This window comes from Crinia signifera, chromosome 6 (genome assembly GCF_055691185.1).
Source record: "Crinia signifera chromosome 6, ASM5569118v1, whole genome shotgun sequence".
Taxonomy (NCBI): Eukaryota; Metazoa; Chordata; class Amphibia; order Anura; family Myobatrachidae; genus Crinia; species Crinia signifera.
The window spans coordinates 116,888,405-116,906,219 of NC_139222.1; the positions used below are offsets into that span (position 1 = coordinate 116,888,405).

At 43.0% G+C, this 17,815-nt stretch overlaps 1 protein-coding gene and 1 long non-coding RNA gene across 5 annotated transcripts in view; one reads left to right on the forward strand and one right to left on the reverse strand.

Annotated features, from left to right (window-relative positions):
• LOC146008032 (inactive phospholipase C-like protein 2) overlaps positions 1 to 17,815 on the reverse strand; it is a 229,193-nt gene that overhangs the window by 96,637 nt on the left and 114,741 nt on the right. The gene's annotated exons all lie outside the window — the stretch shown is intronic.
• On the forward strand, positions 13,196 to 17,488 carry LOC146008033 (uncharacterized). The gene is made up of 2 exons (XR_014444448.1): positions 13,196 to 13,300; positions 17,384 to 17,488. It is a non-coding gene; the product is annotated as an uncharacterized LOC146008033 (long non-coding RNA).

Below are 17,815 nucleotides of genomic sequence, written 5' to 3' on the forward strand. Positions count from 1 at the left end.
CTTGGAGATATCCTAACTGGTTGAGTACAATCCCAACTTGCGTTTGTCAAATGGAACTGGAACCAGCATTTCTGTCCACAAAATCTGAAGATGGCCTGTTGCAAAAATGTTCTCTTCTTGGAAGAAGATGGAAAGCTGGTCATGAAGAAACAAAGCAGAGGCACAAACATTTTTTTCCCAAAAGAGACTAAGGGCCTTATTCTAGTTCACTCTTTCTGACAAAATCCTTCTTAGATGGACAAAACCATTTGCACTGCAGGTGGGGTATATGTTACTTGTGCAGAGAGTTATATTTGGGTGGGGTTTTATTTCAAAGTGAGATCTATATTGCAGTGTAAAAATAAAGCAGCCAGTATTTTCCCTGCACAGAGAATAAATAATTCACCCAAATCTAATTCTCTCTGCACAAGTAACGGCTACCTCCCTGCAGTGCACATGGTTTTGTCCATCTAAGAAGGATTTTGTCAGAAAGAGTGAACTAGAATAAGGCCCTAACTTCCAGAGGTATCAGAGAAGTTCTATTTCCAAGCCACTGGTTTTTCAACAGGTTTAGAGTCCTGAAGATGGGATGTATTGGTAACATCCCCTCTGCCGCACATCCCTCTAGATGTTGAAGAAGCACCTCTGACAAGACCTCAAAATCTGGAGGGGACTCTAAAGGGAAGGAACGGAAGGTCCCAAGTATGTTTTATGAGGTGCGGAGGAATTAGAGGGCAGACAGGGTATATACAACCTGTCGACGAAGAGATCAATTTGTTCAATTCTGGGTCAGATGTCTCCTGAAAAGGGCAATGCTGCTCAAATAGATTCAGCATCAGCTTGTCAAGTGTCAGCCATACAACTTGCTGAGCAGCTAAATGGGATTCAAGGAGGCCAACATCTCTGGACACCTCACCCAAGTCGGCAGCTGGTTTCTAAATGTGTTTAGCTAAGGTAGAAGTTCTAAACAGAGTTGACCAGACGGTAACCCCTCACCTAACTCCTCAGCCCAACGCTCTACCACTTTGTTGACCCTGGAACCAGCTAAAGCCAGCCAAAAAAGTACCCTTGCCACAGAGTTTTTTCCAAAATATGGTCAGAAGAAGCCAAAGACTCCACCGGCAGATAATGTTCCCACTTGCTTCTGTTCTCAACAGATCAAATCAAAACTCTCTGGCTGCGCAACTGTATCACCTGCAGGGTTAACACAATTGCTATCTCTGTATCACATGCAGGGTTAACACGGCAATTTTGGTTAACTTACTATATACGATTTTGACTATATAGTTGAAATCGAAAGACAAAATTGCACTGTGTGCACAGCTTAAGTAGAGTCAACAATCTAATTTTTCCCTTGTTTGGAAATCTTGCAATGGCAGCTGTAATACTCCTTAAACTGAAACAGAAAGTGTACACTGCCTTCCAGTACTTTCTTGATAGATATATAGGTATAAATACACACAAACACACACACACACACACACACACACGCTAGCTTGTAAAAGTATTCAACTACTCAAAAGTCAACATTTGTCTGTATATTGATTTTTTATTGTTAGCCAGTAGGCTCTTAAAGTTAATTCTGAAACTCAATATGTATTATTTGACTCTAGATTTTCTTTTAAATAAAATAAAAAAATGGTACTTGCATAAGTATTCAGTCACACATTTACACAGGTGAAAAATATTGCAACAATAAATTGGCTTTGAATAAGCCTCTAGCTGTGAGTAACTAAAAAAGGTCCACTTTTATCAGTAAAATACCCCCTAATGAATATAATATAGGTCATACTGTGAGTTTGAAGGCTGTGGATATGAAGACCAAGAGCAGTCTAAGAAAATTCTTATGCAAGCAAATTTTTTTCAATGTTCATACTGTATTAAAAAAAAAATCTGCAATAAATCTAAAATGTTGTTGTTATATAACTTTTCATACTTCATACAAACAGTCCTTATCAGAGCATTATCAGGAAGGAGTAGTACTAATAGTAGCGGCTTACACCTGTCCAAGCCATTACAAGCCTAGTACTAATAAAGAAAAATTCAGTGCTTGTGGTGCAATATGTGTAACTTACGTTATGTTATAGCGTACGCACCTGTAAAGTAAATACAAATAAAATCATTAGTAGCAGAAATGTCCTTGTGGAGAAGGTATGCAGAAGTCCTCAGATGTAGTGTTGTTGCTCTGACCCTGTCCTGCCCTGTCATCTTCTGTCAGTAGAATTGCTCAGCCTGACTATGGGGCTATCCTCTGCTCTTTCCTCTTCCATCCCAGAAGGTCTCGATGCGATGATGTCAAAGGACAGGCATCAGTTGCAGCTGTAACGGCCATTTGATGATTCTTTCCATCTTCCTATTGGGATTTCCAATGCGTTTCAAATAGTGTGTTACACATATTGCATCACAAGAGCTCAGTTTGTTTTTATTACTAATATCAATATGGAGCTGCTAAGACAAATAGCGCAGGGCACAATGATTTTCTAGAAATAACATGCCTAGGACTAACAAATGAAAAGCTGAAATAGATAATCACATGCGTGATCACAGCACACCATATTATTTGAATGAATACGTAAAATGCACATGTAATTAAATCCAAATGCACATGTAATTAAATCCAAATGCACATGTAATTAAATAAGCTATTGTGCGCTTATCTGAAAACCCAGAAATAGTAGTTCAAGTACAAGTGAGTGTGTGTGTGTGTGTACATATTATAGAATCTATTCAACAAGTATGTGACATATCTATACAACTGCATTATCGCAGAGCATATCATTTTATTACCTCTGGTATAATATGTATATCATATTTTGTGAGCATTTTGTATATCTATTATTGTTTGCCATAAATCAGTGTCTCCTACAAATAGGAGACACTTCACACACACACACACACACACAAACACACACACACACACACACACACACACACACACGCTCGATAATTGTTACCATGGATAACACTCTTATTCCCCTCCCATGAAAGGCAAGACATTACTGAAACCCATTAGTTCCAACTAAACTTGGAGGCAGCTAGTGCTTGCTCTAATGAAATAGACACAAGTGCCATATCTAGTTAAGACAAAGCAGAAATGGTGGAGCAGCTGCCTACATGTATTTGAAAATTATTAAACTGTTTCTAGAGGCGTTTCTTTTTTTCATTGGCATTAGCTAGAATTTAAAAAGCTCAGTATGCTTCCAGAATTATAAATTCTAAGTGACATACTGTAACTGTGATATTTAGTAGTTGAACGGTGTAAACGAATATTTGTTGTTGCACTTGTGTGATTATAATTGTACTGCTTTCTGGTGTGTATAAAGATGCTTTCTGTGCCCTCGCAACCATTACTCATGTGGCTCTATGCGTGTCTGGCCTGTGTAAGTAATTCTCTGATGTCCATGTAAAGATGCACAAATCAAACTGCATTATACACACAGAGATCTGAACAGACAGAAATAGCCTCACTGACGTGTACTGCTGTTCTCACAAGCTGTAGAACGGAGTAAGTTTCCCCCAACCCGCCTGGATCGCATCTTTAATGATGTGAGGTCTTGTGATTAGAGATTCTGGGTGCATAATATGGCAAAGGTAGTGTAAACTCATCACAAATCAATTGACGCTAGCATATGAAGTTTGACTAATATAGCAGACTAGGGATTACATAAATTTTGGGAGTGTAGAGGATTCTCATTTTCTAAAGTCAAAGCAGACTGCAAAACATCCCAAAATTCAAATTCAGAACATCGGCGCAGCTGTCAATACATTTTTCATAGACAAGTGTTGGAGACGCAGATGTACTAATGGCCGATTTTCAAACACCAAAGATGCCCAAACCTACCCAAACAATAAACATACCAGATGAGTTTGAGTGAAGCACCCTGCTTCGCAGGTTGATTGATAGTTATATCAACTTTTATCATGTTAACATGAGAATATGTCTGCATTGTTCATTTTGACATTCATCATATCTATATGAATACATGGACATGATGAAATATCGTCAAAAGATCACTGGTGGCCTAATAGCGTCTTACCTTTTCCCGCGCATCAGCAGAAGCATGCTCCATTATGTGTATATGCAGTACGACTGAGGACATAAGGGCAGATGTATTAAGCCTGGAGAGGAGATAAACTGGAGATAAAGTAGAAGGAGATAATGCACCTCCCAACTGTCATATTTCAAACAAAGCTGATTGGTTGGTGCGTTATCTCCTTCCACTTTATCTCCAGTTTATCTCTTCGTCAGGCTTAATACATCTGCCCCATAGTTAGCAAGAGCCATGCTGAAGTATGCTCATCATGGCCTTTATCAGCCAGTGTGTATGCACTTGCCGATGCGGGGTGCCTGTCGCTCAAGATTTCGCTGGGTACATATATAGTCTAATGTTTATCCAGCTTTTTACAAAAATGGTCCTCATTTTAGAGAGGCTGCATGAGGTTTGGATGATGATAGGAGTATTAAAATACTTAATTGAACAGGACAGGCTAGGAACAGGAGACATACTTTTAAGAGTAGCAATATATAGTTGAGTTATATAGTGCATCCAGAAAGTATTCACAGTGCTTCAGTTTTTCCACATTTTGTCATGATAGCCTTATTCCAAAATTTTATAAATTTATTTTTTCCCTTAAATTTCTACACACAATAGCCCATAATGAAAACAGTTTTTGGAGATTTTTGCTAATTTACTAATAATAAAAATATAAAAAAATCACATGTACATAAGTATTCACAGCCTTTGCTCAATACTTTGCTGATGCACCTTTGGCTGCAATTACAGCCTCTTTTTGAATATGATGCCACAAGCTTGGCACACCTATCTTTGGGCAGTTTCACCCATTCCTCTTTGCAGCACCTCTCAGCCCCATTAGGTTGACTGGGAAGCATCGGTGCACAGCAATTTTCAGATGTTGAATTAGATTTAAGTCTGGGCTCAGGTTTGACCACTCAAGGACATTCGCAGAGTTATCCTGAAGCCACTCCTTTGATATCGTGACTGTGTGCTTAGGGTCACTGTCCTGCTGAAAGATGAACCGTCGCCCCAGTCTTAAGTCAAGAGCGCTCTGGAGCAAGTTTTCATCCAGGATGTCCCTGTACATTTCTGCATTCATCTTCCCCTCTATCCTGGCTAGTCTCCCAGTTCCTGCCACTGAAAAACCACCATGCTTCACTGTAGGAATGTATTGTCCTGGCGATAAGCGGTGCCTTGTTTTCTTCAAACCTGACACCTGCCATTCATGCCAAAGCGTTCAATCTTTGTCTCATCAGAGAATTTTGTTTCTCATGGTCTGAGAGTCCTTCATGTGCATTCTGACAAACTCCAGATGGGCTGCCATGTGCTTTTTACTAAGGAGTGTCTTCCATCTGGTCATGTTATTATACAGGTCTGATTGGTGCATTTATACAGATGGTTTTCCTTCTGGAAGGTTCTCCTCTGTCCACAGGGTCATTCTGTTCTTGGTCAAGTCCGTTACAAGGCCCTTCTCCCCTTTAGATGGCTGGCCAGCTCTAGGTGGTTCCAAACTTCATTTACATTCTTCATTTACATTTTTTATTTTCAACAACATTTACGGATGATGGAGGCCACTGTGATTACTAGGACCTTCAAAACGGCAGATATTTTTCTGCACTCATTGCCAGATTTGTGCCTCGAGACAATCCTGTCTTGGAGGTCTACAGACAAATTGACGTCATGCTTAGTTTGTGCTCTGACATGCACTGTCAAGTGTAGGACCTTGCAAGACAAAAGGGAAATGGGGGGATGGGGGATGGGTTCTAGGGCACTGGGCAGTCTGACCTTGATGCGAAAAGGCTAACTCCAAAAGGCTTGTGCCCCACCCAGGGAGACTTCTATATGTCCTCTCTTGGACATATTATTTTCCAAGTGTAGGACCTTATAAGGACAGGTGTGTGCCATTCCAAATGATGTCCAATCAAATTAATTTATCACAGGTGGACTTTATATGCCATACAGTGGGAGATACTCTGCTGGCACTATTTGTTTTTTTTTATGCACAAAATGTTTCTAATGCCTGGTACACACTTGGCGATTCCCAGCACTGATGATATTAACTATATCGGCGGAGCCGGTGGCAAACGAAATAGCACATATACACTGACTGATATCGGTAGTCAACACCGAGCTGCATATACAGATGTCAGGGTGCAGGAGCATGCACACTGGTTGATGTTTGCAATGCTTTCATAATAGTATCTGTATTTTGCATATCTATCACACTATATCAATCAGTGTGTACCCAGCATTAGTTGCAGCTTGATGTACCAGACAACTGTGCTGATTAATTTGATATGCAACACTTGTATGTCTGTAAACAAACCACAGTGAAATTTCTTATTGGAAAAAGCTGCAGCTGCTACTTCGTATACAGAGTTAAAGACTCGGTCACACACAGATATACAAGTGATGTACAGTATATTAATCAGCACAGTCTCTTGGTGCATCCTAGTCACATTGCATTGGGACTAATGCCCCGTACACAGTTATAGTATAAAACAGACTGACTCATGATAGACAGTCATATGGTCGACAGTCACAAGGTCGAGCGGCTCAAAAGGTAAACTGTCGACATGAAAACAGTTAACATGGTCAAAAAGGTTGACAGGTAAAAGGTCGGCATGATCAAAAGGTCGACATGCAAAAAGGAAAGGTCGACATGAGGTTTGAATGTTTTTAGGGTGTCTGTCGACATATGTCGACATGGACACTGTCTAAGTGTACCGCATCCACTCGCATGGCTCGCTACGCTCGGCACACTACTTTTATTCTCCCTCCACGCCCTATTGGATGGTAGGGCATGACATACCGCCTGTCGGCACATGTCAGCTGAAAATTTAGTAAAAAATTGGATGTCAACCTTTTTCTATGTTGACCTATTGCCTGTCGACCTTTAGACCCTGTCTACCTATTGTGTGTCGACCTTTTAACGCTGTCGACCTTTTGACTGTCGACCATTAGTGGTCGACCATATGACTGTCTACCATGAGTAAGTGTATGATCAGTACGGATACCCCGAACACATGGTTCAATTTGATCTATTTTTCAACTGGATTTTGCTTATATATGAAAAATCGAATGGACATCGAATGGTTTTCAGCCCCATTTTATGCCAATTCAATCCTGATGCACGGCATCTAAATCGAATAGAAAAAATGTGCAGGCAAGACTATAGAGTACAGATCTGTACTATATAGTCCAAATCAAATGCGTTTTGCTTCCTGTTTGATTCGATCCCAACAAAATCGGGATCAAATCGCATGCAAAATCACACTGTGTGAACACCCCTCTAGATGCATTTTTGGGCAAAAGATGCAAAAAATTATACCAGACATTAATCTCACAGGACCTGGCACATTCACAAGGACTGTTCAGCAAAGACTGCATCCAGGGCCAGCAAGTGGTCATAGAGAGGTGGGGCAACTCATTTCCCTCCCCCTCCCCCCCATTAGGCAGAGACCGGGCCAGTGGTAGGATTTTTGGGATCCCCCTGCAATCTAGAATGATATTCTGTGAAAATTACTTCGCAGGGACAATGTGAGGGTAAAAATGTTCCACCTCACCATTAAACTTAAGCAATGATGTGTGAGGGTACATCTGAAAATAAAGACTTCTTTCCATATAGAGACTGTACTGTATTCTACAGGGATGTTCTTTATACAAAAACTACTGCATTTTGCAAAGTGGTTGGAATATGAGAAACTACATTATGTAGGGAATGACACATTGGCCAGTAATCTTCAGTTTACAGGGAAAGCTTGAAATATTGTAGACCACATTCTACAGCAGGGGTAGGGAACCTTTTTTGTGCCAAAGGCCATTTGTATGGGGAAAAAATCCTTCAGGGGCCATATGTAAAAATTTATCTTACAAATTGTCCTGCTGCAGCTGTCCCACGCTCCAGCGGCTGCCGCTGAATGGGACTGACAGTCTCTGGCTGCTGCTGATTAAGAGGAATCTCGCGAGAACTACCGACATCTCCCGAGAATTCCCCTGAACTTGACTCCCGGCAAAGCCGCCGGGCGGGTGGGAGGGCCACTGAGACCGGCTACGGGGGCCGCATACGGTCCCCGGGCCTGAGGTTCCCCACCCCTGTTCTACAGTGAGGGTTTATAAAACTAAACTGCATTCTACAGGGAGGCACTGACTGCCCCTACGTTTCAGTCAGAAATGCTGACTGCCCCTACGTTTCAGAAATGCTGACTGCCCCTACTTTACAGAAATGCTGACTGACTACAAATGTCTCAGATATTTAAACAAGTTTTTGCCCCACTTGCAGCTCCACAAAGTTTAACAACTCTTGACACATGAAAATATAAAGAACAGAGAGTGGACACTGGATGACCACTCTCTTTATTATTCTCAGGCATATGTTACTGCACAGACAACATGGATCTTCTTTTAAAGCAGTGGGAGGGATTTCTGCCCTGCATCGATGTCAGTGTGCAGGTCCCTGGATGGGGAGATCACGTGAAGCAGACATCACATCCGGCACTACGTCGAGCACCTCTCTCCACCAAAAACATGATAACGTTGGAGAGGGTGCCGGGCAAATAACAGGCAATGTGCACATCACTGGAGCTGCATACTGCATAGTCTGTGTCGCAATGTATCACCCAGTAGCTTCAGTAATGTCCTCTGTTGTCCGGCACCCTCTCCAAAGTAAGATCTTCTGGGTGGCAATGGGATGCATGCCGGGCAGACCGCCTATAATTTAATGCGGGGGTAGAACACTGAAACTAAGCAACAGAGCAGTTTTTTCTGTTTTAAAATGTTGTGCAAATGAGTAATGTATTAGCAATAACCAATCTAACCAATTTGCAAGTACTTTCAGTAGAAAATAATAGAACACAGAAATTTACTAAATCATGTGTGGAATATCACTGCGCAACAGTAGTATTAGTTAACAAATGGCAAAGAAAATCTAAACCATGTGTAAAAAAGTAACCGCAAATGTGGATGCCCCCTAAACAAATGAACATGCCCTACCACATGCCTATTCTCAGTGCACAATCTGTACCTCCTACCTGCAAACCCTGGGGATCCATCAGTCTGGATTCCAATGGTCATTAGTCCTACATCGGAATCCAGACTGTTAAAGGACAACCAGTTGGGATCCTGACTGACATGGGCTATTCTCCCAGGTGGGGGTCCATGACAGCCGAGATTCCAATGTTGGACTAATGACCATCGGAATCCACACTTTCTGAGTCTGACACACCCAAAATCTCCTCAACCATAAAACAGTATCCCAAACATGCAGGTCCAATACAGTGCAGGTTACAGGGTTGGAGAGAGTGCAGGTTGGGTACATCCATAGTGCACTTACTGTGACAGGAAGTATCGGTACGGCTGGGGTGCAAGCATTGTCCTCAGTTTGGGGGTGGTGACAATGTTGGCAGTGTGGGGGCTGTGGTGTCTTTAGGGCGGGAGTTCTAGTATGGTGGGAGTACCTGCAGTGTCATTATTGCATTGACAAAAGCCATCTTCCTTGCATCTTCCCCATAAAAGTCTATGGGGAAGTGTTTATTGCCTGGGAGCAATGATAGATGTCTCTCTCAGCTCAGATTTCAGAAGGCGTTCCGAGCTCAGATTTCAGAAGTTTGGGCAGGTTTCTAAAATCCAAACCGTTCATCTCCAACCAATATATGCCGTGGGACACAAAACGAAGCTTATCACTACTGCAGTGGTAGAAAATTACTAGAGCTCTGACTACCAAAGCATAACAAATGAGTTATCTTGTGGCATATTTAATATAGATACTTAAACAATCCCAACAACATGAGCTGGAAAACAAAGTTTTTGCCTCTCATCAGGAAATGTAAATTAAGTAGTCAGTCCTCAAGTAATATTCATTATCTTACACCAGGCATGTCCAAAGTCAGGCCCGGGGGCCAATTGCGGCCCGTGCTGTCATTTCAAGCAGCCCGCAGCCGCCAGCTGGAAGTGGGCACAGCACAGGACACGATGGGGCCCACGGCGAGAGCGGCTTTACCTTGCTGTCTGCTGCAGTAAGGAGGTGCCGGCCTCACAGTCAGATGTGTTTAGCGTCCTATCCCTGCTGCTGCAATCGTATATCACCCTCCTCCGTAATCACAGTGACAGCAGTGCTCTCCCTCAATACTATGGTAGCGGTGGAGGTGGAGTGGAGTCGCGGCTACTTTGTAAAGGTGTACAAAAGCGCTATTTAAACAGACACCTTTAAACTATGACATCATTATTTTAACAGCATTAAGCCCAGTCATGCTTTTAATATAAATATTTTGATAGCAGTGAACTATACAATATCATACATAATCCCAATTATTATTTACAAAACAGTTAATGATAAAGGCAACATGATAAATATAATTTGCACGGTGACAGTGTAGTTCGGAAACGGAGAAATATTTAATGTAGCGTTATCTCCGGTTGTCTTATATGGACAAGATCACTATTTCCAGATGATTTCCTTCCTAAAATGGGCCTACACACGGGGTGATATCAGCCCATCTAGTAGGATCGCTTAGAAAATGACCCTACATTGCTCCCTGTGTAGGTACCATAGTGATGTGCAGCCCCACGCATCGCTATCGCCGGGCAATTAAGATCCTGCAGGGTATCCCATGCAAGATAAATCAAGTCAGGTCACAAGTCATTTTCATCAGAGAACACTGGCCCTGACAGATCGCTCAGCACAGTCTCCCTCTGTGTAGGCCCTTCTTTGTACCTCGTCTGGTCCTCTAGGTTCTTTGTACCTCGTCAGATCCTCACAGTCTAACAAGTAACAATGCACAGACCATAATCTATTGTTTTCTTGACTTTGTTTGGAATAGCAAAGCCCTTATAAAGGCTTGAACAAAATACAACAGGCTAAATCTAATGTTGACATCATTTACCTAGACATTGTTTCCTATAATCATGCTGTTTTGTTTCAATATTTACAGGTATACACTATTTACACAATCAAAATAACAATGCAAACACTATGGAGGTCAATCCTATTATGCGTGAAGGGTGTTATGTGCCATTGTCTTTCAAAAGATACATAGAATATGACAGCAGATAAGAACCACTTGACCCATCTCGCCTGTCCCTTTAGCAAACCTCTAGATTTTCTCTTTAAGTGCAGAATTATTTCCTTACGGTTTTTAGAAAGTCTCTTTTTAGTTGTCGGTAGTAGTTCAGGGCACTAGTAGGGGCTCCTAGATTAGTTAAACACTATTGTTGGCTAGGTCAGTGGTTGCTCGGTTGTGTATTCACATTCATCCACCTATAAAGATAAATTAAACCTTATCTTTGACTGGTCTCTAGAGAAAAAAGTGTATAAAGAAGTTCTTTAAAACATGGGCGACCTTCATAGATACTTTTCAACATTCCACGTGGCAGCTAATCCGGCAATGTTTTAATAATAATTTATGATAGGAGACATGTTTATATTACCCACTGATCTCTGTTTAAATACAATAACGTTCTGTAGCGGAATCCTTCCAAGTTTCTGCAAGCATTACGGTGAGATGTGGGCAGTGCTGTGTGATGAAACAGCTGCAAATTTGTGTAGCAAATAGAGCCTCTCTAGACCACATTGGTGTTACTTAGACAGGGAATGGGGCTAGTACTTTACTCCCCGCTGATTTTAAAATATATTCTCATTTGCATATCTACTAATGTGCCTATCCTGTGCATATCTTTTGAGGGTGTCATATTTTTTTTTTTTATAAACACTTGTACTGCATTGTGTAACTTGTCTGTTTTATTAACGTGCTTTAATAAACACAAACAAAAGTTTTTTTGTTTTTTTTTTATAAATAAATGTGGAATAGACATTTTCTTGTTATCTTCCCAGCAGTTGATTGAGAAAATAATAGGTTATGTCACAGTTATACATACCTGATAGGATATTAAGTCAAGAAGAAGCATCTCAGCCTTCCACAAGCCACCGCGTGGTCTATGGTAACCATTGCTACCACTCCAAGTGGGATCTTAATAAGTGGGAAACAACTATATGACTAATTGTAAGGTCTCGACATTTTTGTACCGAAAAAAAAACAAAACTGTTAGTGAAACTGTAAAACCTCTTCAATGGACACTGACTTTTTAGGAATGATTGCCTCTATAACGGAGACGATTGCTATTAGGACCTCTTCAAGTGAAATTCGTACTGTTTGAACTTGCATAAGTGAAAATCTTTTTTATTGCAAGATAAACACTTCTTGAACCTGCATAAGTGAGAAGGCGGATAGGTAAAGACCCCCATACATTAGGCCGACTCGTGCGAAGGACAAGTCAGCCCTAATCTACTGACAACTCCCGGGGAGGATCACACACAATTTGGCACTTGATGTGGCAAGTTTTGCATGTGATGAATCGCATACGATTCATCACATGCAGTCCCCAGGGAGCTGCTGTCAGAGGGAGCCGGGACTGGGAGCTGAGCGGGGCCGCGGGGGGCTGCAAGCACAGAGCCAGGCAGTGAGTTTACTTACTGGGTGGCGAGGGGACCAGATTGCCGGGTAGCGTAGGGGAAGCCAGGCAACAGTGGGCGCACATAGTAAAAAAACACACACAGAAATGAATGGAGAGCCAGTGATTGGCTGAGAGCTTTTAGCCAATCACTGACTGTCCATTCATTTCTATGTCTGCTGTCCGGCTTCCCCCACGCTACAGGGTCTCTGGTACCCATCACTGCGCTCACCGCCCCGGACCACCGGCTCCCTGCTTGCGAAGATCACCGTCCAGATCAGTGCGCCTCCCCTCCCCGGCTCCTTGCATCAGCCCGAGCTGCTCAGCTCCCCATACGCCGCGTCCCCTGCCCGCCTCCAGGCTGCACATAAGATTTACCAAATCTTATGTGCAGCCTGTCCGACCTCCCGACCCGATGCGCATGGGACCGCGCATCGGGTCGGATGGCATGTCTGCACATACGATTTGGGCCGGTTTCTCTGCCCGATCCATCCAAATCAGGTGAAATTGGGCCCAAATCGCACAGTGCATGAGGGCCTTAAGACATTTCTTCAAGTGAGACTAAATGTGCCATCCTTAGAGATTCTACATAACCAATTTTGACAGTATTTGCAGAATATTCTATCGCTGAGGGGTCTGATTCAGAGGTTGAAGTAGATGCAGTATTGGCTGCTACTATAAATTCATGCTAACTCAGCAGATAATGGTAATGCATTTTTTTATTAAGGGTAATGTGTGTATTTGTTTCCTTGCATAGGGTCATAAACTGTGGAGACAGAAGAGCACCATCGAAAATGTATGGCGGTGGCTGCAGTGATGACCAAATCCACTATGAAGCTTTACTAAACAGTTGGAATCTTGTAAGTACAAGCCCCTGTAGGGTTCTCTTACCAATGATGTATGTGATGAATACATTTACATAAAAACATTTGCGAGCATCTTTCTGACACAAAAGAAATGTATCTGTTTAAGCTTAGTGAGAGGTATGATTTACATAACTGTTTGTCTTTATGTGTGTTTGATTACCCTGAATTGAATTAATAGGTGTTGCTTAAAATGAGTTAAAATAAGGACATTATTGGGGTAGGGATCATTTGTTCTACAGCATGATGGTCGACAGTCATTAGGTCGACATGGGTCTAGGTCGACATGGGGAAAGGTCAACATGGTTCTAGGTGGACAGGTCATTAGTTCAACAGTGTGTAGGACGACAGTCAAAAGGTCGACATGGGGTTTTTCACTGTTTTTTTATCCGAATGTCAACTCAGTCGACATGGACACAGTTTAAAGTGCACCGCATCACTCGCCATGATTAGGGCACGGTGCCTCGCTACGCTTGGCACACTATTTTATTCTCCCACCACGCCCTAGTGGATGATAGCGCATGAAATACCGCCTGTTGGCACATGTCGGCTCAAAAAACGGTGAAAAACCCCATGTCGACCTTTTGACTGTTGTCTTACACAGTCGAAATAATGACATGTCGAACTTAGGACCTGTCCAACTAATGACCTTTCGACCTAGAACCGAGTCAATATTTCTCCATGTCGACCTAGATCCATGTTGACTTTTTCCCATGTCAACCTAACGGTGTCGACCTATTGACTGTCGACCATGCTGTAGACCAAATGACCGCATCCCCATTAGTGAACGTATTTGCAATAATATATTTAAATGTCAATATTCCTTTTGATTGGAATGAACATTGTGCATGTCAATGCTGGAAAGGAACATTATTGGGTACTTATGTAGTATCTGGGCGTCCGATTTAGAAATCGGGTCGGATCGGGCACATCACATCGCATGCGACCATCGGATGCGATGCGATGACCCGATTTTTCCATAGGAATCAATGTTAAAATGGACTGAGTCCATTTTAACATGGAATTCAATGGGAAAAAGGGATCCTTTTCATACCCCTACTATCCAAGTGGGCATGGAGTTGGATATAAACCTGTAGCGAGCCACCGAGCCCGACGCGAGCCCCGCAAGGGGACACAGAATACCTTCCCCTCGCGGGGCTCGCTTCGCTCGCCACGCTTCGGGCTCGGTGGCTCGCTACGCTCGCCACAGGTTTATATCCAACTCCATGCCCACTTGGATAGTAGGGGTATGAAAAGGACCCCTTTTTCCCATTGAATTCCATGTTAAAATGGACTCAGTCCATTTTAACATTGATTCCTATGGAAAAATCGGGGCATCGCATCGCATCCGATGGTCGCATGCGATGCGATGCGATATCGCATCGCATCTGATTGTATGCCTTAACTTAAGGCATACAATCAAAAAATCGGACGCCCAGATACTACATAAGTACCCATTATTGCATAACGCCTGCTACCATATTCATTTCTATGTTTGGTTTTGAAATTGAAAGATTAATTGAATAATTAGCTATAGTTATGATATATGTTGGCTCTGAATAAAATTAACAAGCTTATGCTGGATACACATTAGGCTATACAGGCCGGGTCTCCCTTATCTGTGTATTCCAAAAACCGAAATATTACCTTGTTTATGAAAGTGTATTATGGTATTGTTGGTGTATGCTTGACATTCATATTAGAAGTCAGGTGCATGGTGGCACCAAAATAGAGTCTGACTTATACCCCTTTCACATCGCACTTTTAAAACGGTATATTGCCGTTTTTTTCCCTTTTTAAAACGTTTAAGGGTGCACTGTGAATGCACCACAGGCAATTTACCGTTTTAAATTAACTGGCATTTCGAACCGTGTAAAAAGCAGAGTCCTACACGGTTCCTTGCCGTTTTTTGTGCAATGTGAATGTGTACAGTTTGTCTGAAACGGTATTTCAGGCAAACAGCACAAGCACAAGCACAATCCCACTGCTATACAATAGGTGCGCGCCAGTGGTGTCCAGGTGTGCACCACTGGCGCAGCACCTCTACGGGACACCCCCGTGACCACCTTCTGTCCCCCCAGTCATTGTCCCCCCCCCCCCTGTACCTGTGCTCCGGCGATCGGTACGCCGGAGCTTCTCTGACCCGCCCGCCAGCCAGCCCAGCCCGTCCGACAGCCTGTCACTCATACCTCATACCTGTCACTGGGTCACCTTACCATGGTGCTAGCCCCCGCTACATACGCCATATATACACCGTATATCACATGAATCTGATTCTGCACTCACCCGATGAATCTGCAGCCGGGATCTCTGTGCGCTGGGACTGCTGCTGAGTCAGCATGCTGCGGGGCTCAGTGTCCTGCTACTTGGCAGCAAAGGGGGACTCGGAGTCCTTCCGAGCAGCGAACATCCCCCAGCCTGCCGCCGACGTCACTGCTAAATATGACAGGCGCCGCGGCTTAGGCAGGGGGGACTCGGGGAGAGAGGCAGCAAGGAAGCTCCGGCGTACTAACGCCGGAGCGGAGGCGAGGGGGGCGGGCTGCTTCTGGCTTTCTGTGGTGGGTTTTGCTGGGGCAGGATAAACCTGCCCTGGTAGGTTTGTCCTGCCCCAGTAAAACCCACCACTCAAGGGGTTAAAGGACGCCTGTACCCCAAATTCTTAGCACAGGCAAAAGGCACACATAGCACTTGAAACGTGTTCTGGATGAAACGTTTCAAGTGCTATGTGAATGACACGTAACCGGTATTTAAAACGGTAATCTGGGTCACTGTTAAGGCTCTGACCCGTTTTAATTACCGTTTTAAAATACCGGTTATTAAACCGTGTCTGCGATGTGAAAGGGGTATTAGGCACATGTTTTTGGGGAACCAGTATATCCATTAATTTCAACTCATCAATGTTTACTACCTATCTAGCTGTGAGAAGTCCATTCCCCACCTCTCCTCAATGCAAGGACTTTCCTCTATAATCTGTCATGACTGAGCAGGTGGCCACTATAGAAGATGATTTAGGTGGACAAAAGAGTCTCTTGAAATACTACAGCCCAGTAAAAATGGTCTTTAGAACAATTAGAAAAAAAGAAAATGATAATGTAGAAAAATACACAAGGTACACATCCGGAATACCACAAGGTGTGAACCCTTAAATCTAAGCATGTGTGACTATTCAAATTTGCCGGAGCACACGCTCAGCATTATGCAGTAAGAAAGTGCTTTGTTAAATGACATATGTGAACTAGCCATATGAGTGCATCTGCTTTGTAAATCATATCTTAGCTATTCTGACATGTGGAACCTGATCCACATGTGTGAGCATGTTCCAACGTTACTGGCTAATCTTTAAAATCATGTCACATTCCAAAGTGTCTGATTATATAACAATATATAGGAGTCCTCATACAAAAATAATCTATCCTGGTATAGACCTCTACAATAGACGAATACCCATATACTAAAACAGTGTATAGAAGCATACCAATAGATTTGATGGAAATTAATTTGAGACACAAGGTGAAATACCGTTTTTTGAAATAACATAATAACTGGACATTTGCTTTCATTGATTGGCTTGCTTTAAAGTAAAGTGCTGATTAGTTTTGGTTAAAGCAGCTGCACCTTTGCTCTGACATAAGGTCCATAAACACTGGGTGATTTTGCCCAGCGTGTATGGACAGCGATGATCTTTTCATCGCTAAGGGGAAAGCCGCTCACTGCATGCACACTGAGCCGCTTTCCCCCTGCCCGGCGCCAACAGCGGGGGGCACGGCTTTGCATAGCGCAGAGCTATGCAAGCCGTAATCAAAGCCGCTTTCCCGGCGATGATGAGGGAGCGCGCAGCAGCTCTCACCCCTGGGGCATACACACTGGGCGGCTTTGAGCTGAAAGTTGCTCAAACATGCTGTTTTGCCATCATCATTGCCATGTTTGAAAAATGAAAGACAGAAGCTGATAGGCTGGTTTTTTTTTTAACAATTTTTATTGTAGTTTACAATGAAAGCAAAACAGGTACACATTTAGATGTATGAATACTTAAGATCAAATCACAAGCAAGAGTTTTTGTTTTTTTTTCTAACTTCTCAGAAATAACGAACCATCCAGTGTTATTGTAAGACATGTTGATAAGAAACAAGCATCATGAGAATTCTATTGTTATGGAAAACCAATACAATAAACTTAATCATCATATATCCACATCTATGTCTGATTTTTTATTATTAATCGTTGCACAGTACAGCAAGTTATCTATAGTATAGAGCAGTGGTTCCCAACCTGTGGTACGCGTACCCCTGGGGGTACGCGTCCACACGCTTGGGGGTACGCCGCGGCCCGGCCTGCAATGGCAGCCGCGGCAGTCAGACAGGTCGCTGGAAGGGAGGAGAGTGCATTGTGCATCTCTCCTACCCCTCAGTGTGCTTCCCTGTGACTGGCCGCCCGTCTGCCAATCAATCAGAGCTTGCGGACAGGCAGCCAATCAGGAGCCGGCCCGCGAACTTTGATTGGCGGACCGCCCAG